Below are 14079 nucleotides of genomic sequence, written 5' to 3' on the forward strand. Positions count from 1 at the left end.
GTCCGTGTCACTGGTCTCAGCTCCTGTCCCCGCTGTGAAGCTCCCCTCGCCCTGCGTCCCACTGGTGAACTCCGAGTCTGTAGTGTGGCCCTTCATGACCATGTGGGATGCAGCCCCCTGGTTCTCTGGTGCCACTGCTCCTCCGCCTGATGATGCTAATGCACACAAGAACAGGGAGACCACAAAAAGGGGGGACGACAGAAGAAAGACATGTTGAGTGCATGCATTACCGCTACCGTTGGCAGACATGACGGACACAGAAGCCCCCTGCACTAAGCCGCGCTCTTGGGCTCCACTGTTCAATTCCTGGGAAATGCCCTACAAGGCTATAGATGACATCTGCACACATAGATGACACAGGGGCATGACTAGGTGTACTTGGCAGTCTACAGAGGTGGGGTGGGGTGCCGAATGGCCTGCCTTACGGAGGGACGTTGTCTACGGAACTCGCCCTGGCCTAGGGAAACCCACAGCCCACCTCCCCCACCCAAACCCTTCCACTGCGTGCAAAGTCAGCAGAATGAGAGTGTACTCTCCCCCTTATGTCTGCTGTGATGCCCACAAGCGCCCATCCAACTCAGGGTAGGCCACCACCAGCATCCTGAACATCAGGGGGGTCATGGTGTGAAGGGCACCCCTCCCACGTTGGGAGGCCATCCCCAGCTGAGCCTCCGCCGTCTTCTTGCTCCAGTGGCGAATGTCCTCCCATCTTTTCTGGCAGTGGGTGTTCCGTCTGTGGTAGACCCCCAGGGTCCGGACGTCCTTTGCGATGGCACGTCAAATATGTTTTTTATGGTGGGCGCTGACCTACATGAAATGTACAGGGGGAAGAGTAAGTTATTACCAACTGCACCGTCAAAGTGATTGGCCCCCATCCCTTGCCATGTGGCACATGCATTCACCGTTGTTTCATGCACGCCACACTCTCCCCCCTTCCTTCTTACATCCAGCCTTCTCCACACAGGCATAGCCCATACAGCATGCTCCCAGTGTACTTATCTGTTTGTCTGGAGGACTGTAGAGTAGCGTATACTGGGGGAGGGCCCCATCCACGGGTTTTTCCAACTCCTCCGATGTGAAGGCAGGGGCCCTTTCCCCAGACACTTGAGCCATTTTCTCTTCCAGACCGAGGTCACAGCAGCACTTGCAATGTAGGTCCTCTCCTGTCGAAGATCAGGTATCGAGTGATTGAACAGATAGAAAATGGTGGTCACGTCCGCGGCGGTGTGTACCGTCACCACCGGCGTACATCGTCATTGGCTCCTGGGACCCACAGGGTCCAATGCTAACCAATGCAGCATTGCGTCGCGGTCTTCGACCGCCTACCGCGACGGTGTACAACGCTAGCGCAGTTACCTCACATCCCATTGTCCCACTTTAGAGGTCAGGCAGCCGCCATTTCAGGGGCCCACATGGATTCATTTTCAACTGCGTCACACATACCTAGGCCTAGACTCAACACACATACAGGCCACCTTTTGTGTATGAATGGTGTTGTGTGTAAACTGTGGGTACGTACCTCTGAGTTGTTTGACTCTGTGCTCGCTGTTGTCCTCCTTAGGCACCGTCCGCTGGGACATGTGAGGAGATGGCGGCATCCTCCGGTGTACCGACCGTTGGTGGACCTGTCGACAATGAAGGAGCGACATGTGATTATCACATACAGGCTTGACCGTGCCACAATCCAGGAACTGTGTACCCAGTTGGAGCCAGACCTGAAGTCAGCAATCCGCCATCCCACAGGAATCCCCCCTCAAGTGCAGGTGCTGTCAGTGCTCCATTTCCTTGCAAGTGGGTCATTTCAAACAACAGTGGCCATAGCATCAGGGATGTCCCAGCCTATGTTTTCCAACGTGTTGTCCAGAGTGTTGTCTGCCCTTCTGAAACACATGCGGAGCTACATCGTTTTCCCTCAGGTGGAGGATTTGCCTACAGTGAAAGATGATTTCTAGGCCCTGGGACATATCCCCAACATCATAGGTGCCATTTATGGGACCCATGTGGCTTTGGTCCCCCCCGCAGGAGTGAACAGGTGTACAGAAACAGGAAGAGTTATCATTCAATGAATGTACAGATGGTATGTTTGGCCGACCAGTACATCTCCCATGTGAATGCCATGTTCCCTGGCTCAGTGCATGACGCCTATATCCTACGGAATAGCAGCATCCCTTATGTGATGGGGCAACTCCAGAGGCACTGTGTGTGGCTATTAGGTGAGCACCTGGGAGCAGGACAGTGGGAATGGTTGTCTGGGTCTGGTGATATCCCTCCAGGTTAGTGCATGTCTAACAGTTGTCCCTCGCCATTTCCAGGTGACTCTGGTTACCCCAACCTGTCATGGCTACTGACCCCAGTGGAATCCCAGGACAAGGGCAGAGGAACGCTACAATGAGGCCCATGGGCGAACTAGGAGGGTGGTCGAGCGGACCTTCGGCTTCCTGAAGGCCAGGTTCTGGTGCCTCCATATGACAGGTGTATCCCTATTCTACTCACCAAAGAAGGTGTGCCAGATCATCGTGGCCTGCTGTATGCTCCATAACTTGGCTTTGCAACAACAGGTGTCTTTTCTGCAGGAGGATGGTCCAGATGGTAGTGTTGTTGCAGCTGTGGAGCCTGTGGACAGTAAAGACGAGGAAGCAGAGGAAGAAGACATGAACAAGAGGGACCCAGTGATCCAGCAATATTTCCAGTGAGACACATGTAAGAGTACAGACCTGCCTACTACATGTACGTTAACACTACTACCTCTCTACTGTCGGTCCTTTTCACCCAGTGTGTTGGCGCTGAGTTGTCAATTTCCCTTACGATTTCACAGATGTGGGTCCCACTGTGTGACATCTGCTTGACAAATACACCCACAAGCTAGCATTAAAGGGATATAGCTTGCAGGTCCGCTTAAGAAAAACTCTAAATCAAAAGGAAGAAGGTTGCAAGAATTTCAGCAAAATATGACACACATTGATGATGTTAATGCAGACCAGGATGTGGGCAGTAACTCTGTTAAAAGGTGCAGCAGAGGTCACAATAGTTCACCAGAATCTTCAAGAGTTTCTAGATGTGAAAGCAACTAACAACTACATTGAAGTCAAAACCCCAGACAGATAAGTTGCCCCCAAATTGATTTTATAATTAAACATACAAATTGAGGGGGACATAATGCACAAAATTAAAGTAATTTTCTGGGCCAGATTAACACTTCCTTATGACATTCTCCTTGCAGAAAAAACTTGGTCACCGGCATTTATTACAACCCTCCCACAAGGGGAAGATGTAATTTTCCTGCCTTTCCCATCCTCTAGACCAAGTAAAACAAGCCTTTACTGAAGACTGGGATCTTACCTCATTAATTAGCATAATACCTGTGTCACACATAGAGCACAAGGCCAATACAATACCTTGATCAGTAATCAAGAACTGCAAGGGCTCCTTGCCAGGCCATGTATTAACAGATAAATGGAAAATTATACTACACCGGGATAAGTAGGAAAAATGTATCCCTCTGCTCCCGAGAGGCCTCATATGTGTTGAGTGTGAGTGCAACCACACATTACATCCATAGAACATTGTACATACATATTTTAGCATCGAGCCAGACCACGGAACCAGAAACAATGCAACACCTCCCCAGGGGAAGAGGACATGGGAGATCTTTGGGCATGAAACATTGAAAGTAGTTGACCAAAGTGAGATGCATGACGTGCCACACTTTGTAAGAAGTCAATGTCAGTGCTGATGGATGTTCCCCAGGCAGGTGTGAATATATTAACAATTAGGAACCAGCCAACAACAATGACCCCCTTGTACAATGGTGCAAGAGTGTGAATGGCTGTGCCAGGCAATAGTAGTGCGTATCCCAGTGCAGACAGGGTTCTGCAATCTGTAGAGACAAAACTATCTGAAGTATACCTGATCTATCACTTTCACACAGAGTGCTACAGTAAGAGACTACCTGTGTTGTGCTGTGTGTAAAATCACCACATGAGGCCCACTTACAGTGCCTTAAGTATGGAAAAGGGAACATACTTGACTAAAATGTGAGGTAGACTAGCAATTGTCTATGGGCCTCTTACAAAGCAACGTATACCTTCAGAGAATGCAGGTCAATAGCTACATCATATACTCAACTCAACTTACACAATGGTACCAACTCTTAAATATAAAATGATGACAACTAGTGAAAGTATAAAAAAAAGTTAATACATTGAAACTATTAAAACTACCTACACCTATCTGGCCTATACTAACTAACCTTACTAATAGTCCAAGCTATTTTAACGTACCTTAAACTATTCTAAGTATTATCCACATATGACAAGGTAAAGATCAACCCCTTGCCCCCCTTAATACACATAGGCCCTCATTATGACAATGGCGGTAAATGTCGCCTACTGCCACGCTGACGGCCACCAGCATACCGCCGCGGTGGTGAATATCCATTTACCATATTGTGACACACACACACCAGTCCGACAGAATACTGCCACATTCACAAATCCGCCAGCCCAAAGGTCAGTGCAAAAGTGGCGGTCCCAACGCCCATACCATAACGCCAACAGAACAATGCCCATCACATTATGACCCCGAGGCACCACACGGACATTTAGCAGCGGTAAACAATTGGCGGTACATACCACCAGGCTCAGAATAGACACCCACACACAAAACAACACCACGTTAGCCAGTACGGAATACACACACCTGACACCCATACACACACCACACACACCCACCCACACCAATATAAAGCACACACCCACATTACCCACAACCCTTTACGATTACAAATCATTGCCACCAGACTGACACCAAGACCACCTAGACAACTAGACACACGCCACATACACCTATAATTTGCTCACGCACCCCACATTACACACCACACCAAATAACTCAACACACTCTCACCAACACACACCACACAACACCCATGGCACCACAAAGGCACACCTGTTTCACTGAGGATGAATTAAGGGTCATGGTGGAGGAAATTGTCAGAGCAGAGCACAGGTACAGCAAATATCCATTGCAAGAAAGATGGAGCTATGCCGGAGAATTGTGTTCAGGGTGAATGCCATGGGACAGCATCCAAGAACAAGGGACAATATCAGGAAGAGGTGGAATGACCTACGGGGGAAGGTACGTTCCATAGCAGCAAGGCACAAGCTCGCCATACAGAGGACTGGCTATGGACCCCTACTTCCTCCCCTACAGCTTACAGCATAGGAGGAGCAAGTCTTGGCAATACTGCATCCTCGGGGACCAGCTGAGTAGCCGGAGGACTGGACACTGGTAAGTCAACATTTAACACTCATCACCCCCATACCTGCATGCCATCACACACCCTCACCCTAACTCCCATCACTCCACTTCATCCCACACACTGCACCTACACATATGACTAACCCCAATGCCAAGCCCTGCAGCAATACCAATGCATGGGTAGCCCTCCCAGCCCTGCATGGACACCCATCACGAAAACATGCACAGCATAGGGGAACTAACAATCCCACAATACATCACCGTACACAATCAAAGGTGGCAGGGCAATTGTTGGAAAATGGGTTATTGGTAGGGCAGGTAGGTACCTACACCTAGCAACAAGCCACAAACCTCCACGTAAGTACAGTTAGGTCTCAATAAATTAATCCCAGCTCTACCCTTGGTAGCTTGGCATCGAGCGTCAAGGCTTAACTTAGGAGACAAAGTGTAAAGCATTCAAATATCACACAACAGTAATTAAATAAAACACAGGAAACAGTTTAAAAATCCAAAACCAATTTATAAAAATAGCTTATATTTTTATCTTTAAAATGACACAAAAACGATTAAAATCGGTTCAGGGGAACCGGAGATATGAATTTTTAAAGTATTATTATTTTCTAGCGCATAGAAACAAAAAGCGCCAATCGGGTCATCTGGTTGCACCAGGACCGGGACAAAGTCAAACTTTCAGGCCGACCGCGATGGAGCCCTGCTCGGATACAGGTCGCGGGAAGCCTCGGTTAAAAAGTTACCTTCTGACTTAGTCTTTATTTTGAAGTTTTTCTTCACCGGGACGAACCTGCCAGTTGGATCCGACCTCCTGGAGCCCTTGTCCGGATACGCGAAGTCGGTTTCCTCGGTGGTGATTTCTACCTTCGGACTTAGTCGTTTTTTCGAGATGAAAATCCTTCGACCGGGGTAAACCTGGATCTTGATCCGACGTCCGTGGAGCCCTTCTCGGATACGATGGCTGGAAGGTCCCGGTCAACTTTTTACGTTCGGACTTAGTCTATTTTTCGGATGTTTTTCTTGACCGGGACGAACCACGAAGTCAGGCCGGGTCGCGGTTGAGGCAAGCCGGCTAGAATTTCCGCGTCGAGTCGGTCACTTTATGGAGCTTTTTTCTAAAATTTCTCCAATCTTTTCCAAACTTCTGGGGCTTCACCCAGATGTTCTTTTAAGGTTCTTTTGGGGTCCACAGCTCACCCCAAGGGTCCAGAAGTTCTGTGATGGTCCTTGGGAAGTGCGGACTTCAACTCCCAGAGTGCACCTGGCGCAAACTCCTTGTTGGCCACTGGGCAGTGGTCAGCTGGTCACTTTTTCAGGAGTTGGTGCAGGGGACTCTGGTTAGCAATTTTTCACCTGTAGCAAACAGGGAGTCCCTCCTTGAACCAGTGGAAGCCAGGCAAAGTCCTTCTTGTGGTGAAGCCCAAGTGTGCAGCTGGTGCAGTCTTTCTGAGTGCAGGGTCCAGGTGCAGGCCAGGGGTCCAGCAGGGCAGTCCTTCTTCTCCTTGTAGTTCTTTCTTCTTGAAATTTGGTGGGGATCTGAGGCGTGGGTGCAGGTCTGCCAGTTTTATCCTTGCTCCTGGGTGAAAAGCAGGGGGGCCCTGGTCCTCCAATCAGGGACAGGGTCGTCCCCCTGTGATGACCACTTCCTGGGAAGTGTGGCAAAAATCCATCCCAGAAGGCAACAGTCTCTAAAAATCCAAAATGGATGAATCTGATTTTTAGAGGAGAGATCTGGCTGAGCCCACCCACTGGTGTGGCTAAAAATCATAAACACACCCCTCTCCTGCCCTCTCCTAATCTAATCAAGGGGGCACCTAGCTGTCTGGGGTTGCAGGATGTGGGGGTGTTGCTGGGTGCTCCAGATGTCCTTCTCTGCCTTTGAAGACCAGTTTGGCAGCCCTCCCCCTTCCTGCTTCCCCATCTGCTGAGGGGAGATTCTCTCCCCCAAGCACATTCCTTTGTGTGAAGTCAGGCCACTTCACACCTCATTAAAGTAGCCTGGCAGAAGCTGCTGCAGGCTGGCCAATCAGAGCACAGGAGCAAAAACAATGCAGAGCTGAAATTGGCAACTTTTTAGGTAAAGTCTAAACTTTTTACCTGCACTAGTTATATTAAATCCAACAACTGGAAGTTGTGGGATTTATTATAACAATCAATTTGATACCAAATTCTTGGTATGTAACATTTAAGGAGACTTTAAAATTTAAAATAAAGTCTGCCCATTCTAGCCTATGAAGGCCATTTACTTAAATGAGGGAAAAACGAATTTGGCTGTTTTTACCTCACCAGGGCTTATAAATCTATTTTTATAAAGTCCCTGCTTATAGTTACATGGCACCCAGCCCTAGGGGCACATAGGGCACACCTTAGGGGTGACTTATATGTAAAAATAAGGTAGTTTAAGACTTTGGAAGTACCTTTAATTCCAAAGTCGAATTTGCATATAACTTTAATTTAAAAGCAGCCAGCAAGGCAGGCTTGCTTTTAAAATGACACTGGGCACCTCAGCAATGCACCTAGGTGTGCACCACCTATGCTGTGGTCCCTAAACCTACATGCCCTACCATATACTAGGGACTTATAGGTAGGTTAACTTGGCCAATTATAATTAGCCTAATTTGCATATCCATTTTACACAGAGCACAGGCCCTGGGACTGGTTAGCAGTACCCAGGGCACCATCAGAGTCAGGAAAACACCAGCATAAAGTGGAAAATGGGGGCAAAAAGTTAGGGGGCCTCTGCAATCAGCCCCAGTTTCTCACACAACCCCCCCCCAGCCCACACGCCCAGGAGACTCAGCCCAACCCTGGGAGAGTCTTCCTGGCTTGTTAGGCGAGGAAGACAGTGAAGAAAACTGGCTGTCCCTTTGCAGGGCCTACTCTGCCTTATATCCTCCTGTCAGGGTCACTCCCTCTGGGTAGTGAAGCCATCCCAACAGTAAAAGGACCCAACCCAAACTGAAACTTCCCTCTAGGGGGGTCTTCCTCCTCTCTCTCTGCCAACTTGGGTAGTGAGGTGCCCACCTCCCCTACTCCTAACTTTGCTAGGGCAAGACCTAGCTTACCCAAAGAGATTACCCAACACTTGAGCAACCCCACCATGACCAACAGGGTCAGGGGGCCTACTTTGCTATTGGCCCTGGGGTCTGCCTCCCAGGCCAAGTACAGTGCTGCCAGGAAGGCTAGCACCCAGCAGAGGCTACTGACAGCTGTCAGTACCCAGAACCACACCCTAAGCTCTCCACTGACAGGTGGCTGAGCTGCTTTAGGGGCATCTTTGGGGTCCTGGTACCCCTCTTGCTGTCTAGAGTGGGGGGCTACCACCTCCTGTGGCAGACACCCTCCTTCCACTCTCCCTTCTGTCAGTGCAGGGGCAACACCCTGCATCTGGACAGCTGCCTGACTACTCAGGACTTCCTTGGGGTCAGGTGAGGCCTCACCAGTGCCAACTTTGGGCTCCCCCCTTACTGGGGCAGAGGGCCCTTGGCTCCCTGGAACTCTCTTTAAGAGTGGCCTACCCTTCCTTTTCTTCTTTCCTTTTCTTGGGGACCCCTGTCTCCTAACTGTAGGGACGGACTCCCCAGGACTTTGGGTTGGGGGGGCGCCCTGGGCGACCACCCCATCTGTGACCAGACTCACCTCTGGGAGGTCATTGCCCAGGATACAATCTAGGGGAAGGTCAGCACTGACTACCACCCTAATCCAGTCAAGGATACCCTCCCTCTCTAGGGGCACTATGGCTACAGGTTTGGAGGTGACCTCCCCTGTGGCTATCCTGACTTTCTTTGTCTTTCCTGGGACATACATGTCTGGGGTCACTAACCGGTCACTCACTCCAGTGTGACTGGCACAGGTGTCTCTCAGGCCAGTGGTAGGGATCCCATTCACTTGAATGTGGTGGAAGTGCCTACTCCCACCCTCAGGGATCACCAGCTTACCATCTGGTCCTGTCTCCCAGCACAATGCTAGGAGGACTTCATCATCTGAGGAATCCTCCTCTATGGCTACACTGGACAGCCCAGTGCTAACCACTTTCTTTGGACAGGCTGCATCTCCTCTGAAGTGACCTGTCTGCTGACAGTCAAAGCAAGCCCTACTGTCCAAGAGCTTTTTTAACCCTGGGTCTCCCTGTCTCTGCATGTCAGATTGGGAGTGGGATTTACTCTCCTCCTTCTTAGGGTTCTGGGGTACAGAGGGAGTCTCTGTGGTGGGCTTACCACCTCCCTCCTTAGGTTTTTGGGGACCTGTCCCCCCCTTCTTGGAGTCTCCCCCCTGGGACTTGACAACCACCCTGGTTCTCAACCACTCATCAGCTGCCTCCCCTAGCTCTCTAGGGTTGGTCAGCTTAGAGTCCACTAGATGCTGGCGTAACCTTTCTTGGATACAATTGGTCAAGATGTGCTCTCTCATGATCAGATTGTATAACACCTCATAAGTATTTACTTTGTTGCCAATAATCCAGCCCTCTAGTGCCTTTAGTGAGGTGTCCACAAAGTCAACCCAAGACTGGGTACTGACCTTCTGGGTGTCCCTGAACTTCATTCTATATTGCTCTGGGGTCAGACCAAACTTCTTGACTAAGCACCTCTTCATACTAGGGTATGAATCTGCCTCCTCCCCCCTTGAGGTCAGAAGCCTATCCCTCCCTGAGTTGGGGACCAACTCCCACAAAAGGGAACCTCAGTATTGAGGCTTAACCCTTCTCATTTGGAGTGCCCTCTCAAAGGCCCCTAGCCACTTATCTATGTCATCCCCCTCTATATAAGCAGGAACCACCCCCTTGGGTAATCTGGGGCAAACTCCCCCACCCATGGACACCTCAGCTTCTTTATCGCTGCTTCCATCTCTTTTCTCTTTGTATGCCCACTTTTTCTTTTCTAGGGCCAGCTTCTCTGCTTCCAAAGCTATGTAGGCTAGCTGGGCTTCCAGCTCTCTTTTCCTGATGGATGGGTTCTCTCCTCCTGAAAGGACCCTCTTCCTACCACTAGCTTTGGGTCTGCCCCTAGTGACTGTGTCCAGTGAGGACCGTTCCTCCTCTTCCTCACTTGGGGTCTGATGCCTTTCCTCCCCTGAGTGGTTAGAGTTAGCATCATCCTCTTTTGGTTCCTCCTCTGGAGCTTCCTCTGTCTCTACCTCTTGGGCCTCAGCCCATGCTGTCAGGGATTTAATCAGGATTTCCTTCCTGAGATTAGTGGTTGCAGGCAACCCCCTCTCAATACACAACCCCCTAAGCTGGACTACTGTCAGTGTGGGTAGGCTAGCCAGATCAAGCTCCATGGTTCCCTAGTTTTGTGTCAACAAAAACTTTTTGCAAAAATTGGAAACAAGAATTTAGAAAAATTACAAAAATTCAATAATTGAAATTAATCCAAATTAATTTTAAAAAAAAAATTTAAAATTAAAAATTAAAAACAATTTTTGCACTAGGACAATTTAAAGGATTTTTAATTTGTTTTATCTAAAACTGTAACGTGATATTGAACACAAGTACAGGATCCCGTCGCTGCTTCCAATTATGTTGGAAAATGGGTTATTGGTAGGGCAGGTAGGTACCTACACCTAGCAACAAGCCACAAACCTCCACGTAAGTACAGTTAGGTCTCAATAAATTAATCCCAGCTCTACCCTTGGTAGCTTGGCATCGAGCGTCAAGGCTTAACTTAGGAGACAAAGTGTAAAGCATTCAAATATCACACAACAGTAATTAAATAAAACACAGGAAACAGTTTAAAAATCCAAAACCAATTTATAAAAATAGCTTATATTTTTATCTTTAAAATGACACAAAAACGATTAAAATCGGTTCAGGGGAACCGGAGATATGAATTTTTAAAGTATTATTATTTTCTAGCGCATAGAAACAAAAAGCACCAATCGGGTCATCTGGTTGCACCAGGACCGGGACAAAGTCAAACTTTCAGGCCGACCGCGATGGAGCCCTGCTCGGATACAGGTCGCGGGAAGCCTCGGTTAAAAAGTTACCTTCTGACTTAGTCTTTATTTTGAAGTTTTTCTTCACCGGGACGAACCTGCCAGTTGGATCCGACCTCCTGGAGCCCTTGTCCGGATACGCGAAGTCGGTTTCCTCGGTGGTGATTTCTACCTTCGGACTTAGTCGTTTTTTCGAGATGAAAATCCTTCGACCGGGGTAAACCTGGATCTTGATCCGACGTCCGTGGAGCCCTTCTCGGATACGATGGCTGGAAGGTCCCGGTCAACTTTTTACGTTCGGACTTAGTCTTTTTTTCGGATGTTTTTCTTGACCGGGACGAACCACGAAGTCAGGCCGGGTCGCGGTTGAGGCAAGCCGGCTAGAATTTCCGCGTCGAGTCGGTCACTTTATGGAGCTTTTTTCTAAAATTTCTCCAATCTTTTCCAAACTTCTGGGGCTTCACCCAGATGTTCTTTTAAGGTTCTTTTGGGGTCCACAGCTCACCCCAAGGGTCCAGAAGTTCTGTGATGGTCCTTGGGAAGTGCGGACTTCAACTCCCAGAGTGCACCTGGCGCAAACTCCTTGTTGGCCACTGGGCAGTGGTCAGCTGGTCACTTTTTCAGGAGTTGGTGCAGGGGACTCTGGTTAGCAATTTTTCACCTGTAGCAAACAGGGAGTCCCTCCTTGAACCAGTGGAAGCCAGGCAAAGTCCTTCTTGTGGTGAAGCCCAAGTGTGCAGCTGGTGCAGTCTTTCTGAGTGCAGGGTCCAGGTGCAGGCCAGGGGTCCAGCAGGGCAGTCCTTCTTCTCCTTGTAGTTCTTTCTTCTTGAAATTTGGTGGGGATCTGAGGCGTGGGTGCAGGTCTGCCAGTTTTATCCTTGCTCCTGGGTGAAAAGCAGGGGGGCCCTGGTCCTCCAATCAGGGACAGGGTCGTCCCCCTATGATGACCACTTCCTGGGAAGTGTGGCAAAAATCCATCCCAGAAGGCAACAGTCTCTAAAAATCCAAAATGGATGAATCTGATTTTTAGAGGAGAGATCTGGCTGAGCCCACCCACTGGTGTGGCTAAAAATCATAAACACACCCCTCTCCTAATCTAATCAAGGGGGCACCTAGCTGTCTGGGGTTGCAGGATGTGGGGGTGTTGCTGGGTGCTCCAGATGTCCTTCTCTGCCTTTGAAGACCAGTTTGGCAGCCCTCCCCCTTCCTGCTTCCCCATCTGCTGAGGGGAGATTCTCTCCCCCAAGCACATTCCTTTGTGTGAAGTCAGGCCACTTCACACCTCATTAAAGTAGCCTGGCAGAAGCTGCTGCAGGCTGGCCAATCAGAGCACAGGAGCAAAAACAATGCAGAGCTGAAATTGGCAACTTTTTAGGTAAAGTCTAAACTTTTTACCTGCACTAGTTATATTAAATCCAACAACTGGAAGTTGTGGGATTTATTATAACAATCAATTTGATACCAAATTCTTGGTATGTAACATTTAAGGAGACTTTAAAATTTAAAATAAAGTCTGCCCATTCTAGCCTATGAAGGCCATTTACTTCAATGAGGGAAAAACGAATTTGGCTGTTTTTACCTCACCAGGGCTTATAAATCTATTTTTATAAAGTCCCTGCTTATAGTTACATGGCACCCAGCCCTAGGGGCACATAGGGCACACCTTAGGGGTGACTTATATGTAAAAATAAGGTAGTTTAAGACTTTGGAAGTACCTTTAATTCCAAAGTCGAATTTGCATATAACTTTAATTTAAAAGCAGCCAGCAAGGCAGGCTTGCTTTTAAAATGACACTGGGCACCTCAGCAATGCACCTAGGTGTGCACCACCTATGCTGTGGTCCCTAAACCTACATGCCCTACCATATACTAGGGACTTATAGGTAGGTTAACTTGGCCAATTATAATTAGCCTAATTTGCATATCCATTTTACACAGAGCACAGGCCCTGGGACTGGTTAGCAGTACCCAGGGCACCATCAGAGTCAGGAAAACACCAGCATAAAGTGGAAAATGGGGGCAAAAAGTTAGGGGGCCTCTGCAATCAGCCCCAGTTTCTCACAGCAATGCAAGGGATGTACAATATGTCACACACATGAAGCATAATACGTCACTTACATCCCCACAGGTACCCCAGCCAATGTCAGTGGAGAGGAGGTGCCATGACTATCCAGTCCCCCAACAGAAGATGCCCCCAGTGATGACAGTAACTCTGGACTTCAGGATGTAGATGAACTTCCTGGCCCAACAGGAACCACTGGACAGCCAGTCACCCAAGCCCACTCACAGACCACCACAGATCCAACCCCTTCAGTATCCAACACCACAGCACCCACCCAGCGTACCCACACCTCTGTCCCCAGGACACGTCAATCAGCAGTGTGCCTACCTGTACAGGGACCCCAGTCCACACCTCGCCCCCAAGACAATCAGGGACCTGGGGTCAGTGGCAGTGGGTGTATCGTTCAGGGGACAGAGGCACAGGCCAACAGGGACACAGGGAGGACTGCTGTGTGCAGGAGGAGGACAGGCCCAGGGAAATGACTCTCCAGGAGGCACTCTCCAAGATCCTGGGAGCCTACCACCAGTCCGAGGACACAATGGGCCAGATGCTTGACAATGTGCAGGAGAACAGGCGGCTGCAGGAGGGACAGTATCAGGGGATCAGGGAGGACTTGCAGGCCATTAACACCACCTTGATTGCCATAGCAGGGGTTCTGGCAGACATGGCCAACATCATGAGGAAGTCAACAGCACACCAAAGGCCCCCTACCACTAGCCAGTCCATTGACTAGCCATCCACCTCCACTGCCGCTAGTGGGCAGGAGGCCCCGCCACAGGACCCACAGGCCACCAGCAACCCTCTCCTTGCAGAAGG

The sequence above is a fragment of the Pleurodeles waltl genome, chromosome 4_2 (assembly GCF_031143425.1).
Source record: "Pleurodeles waltl isolate 20211129_DDA chromosome 4_2, aPleWal1.hap1.20221129, whole genome shotgun sequence".
Lineage (NCBI taxonomy): Eukaryota > Metazoa > Chordata > Amphibia > Caudata > Salamandridae > Pleurodeles > Pleurodeles waltl.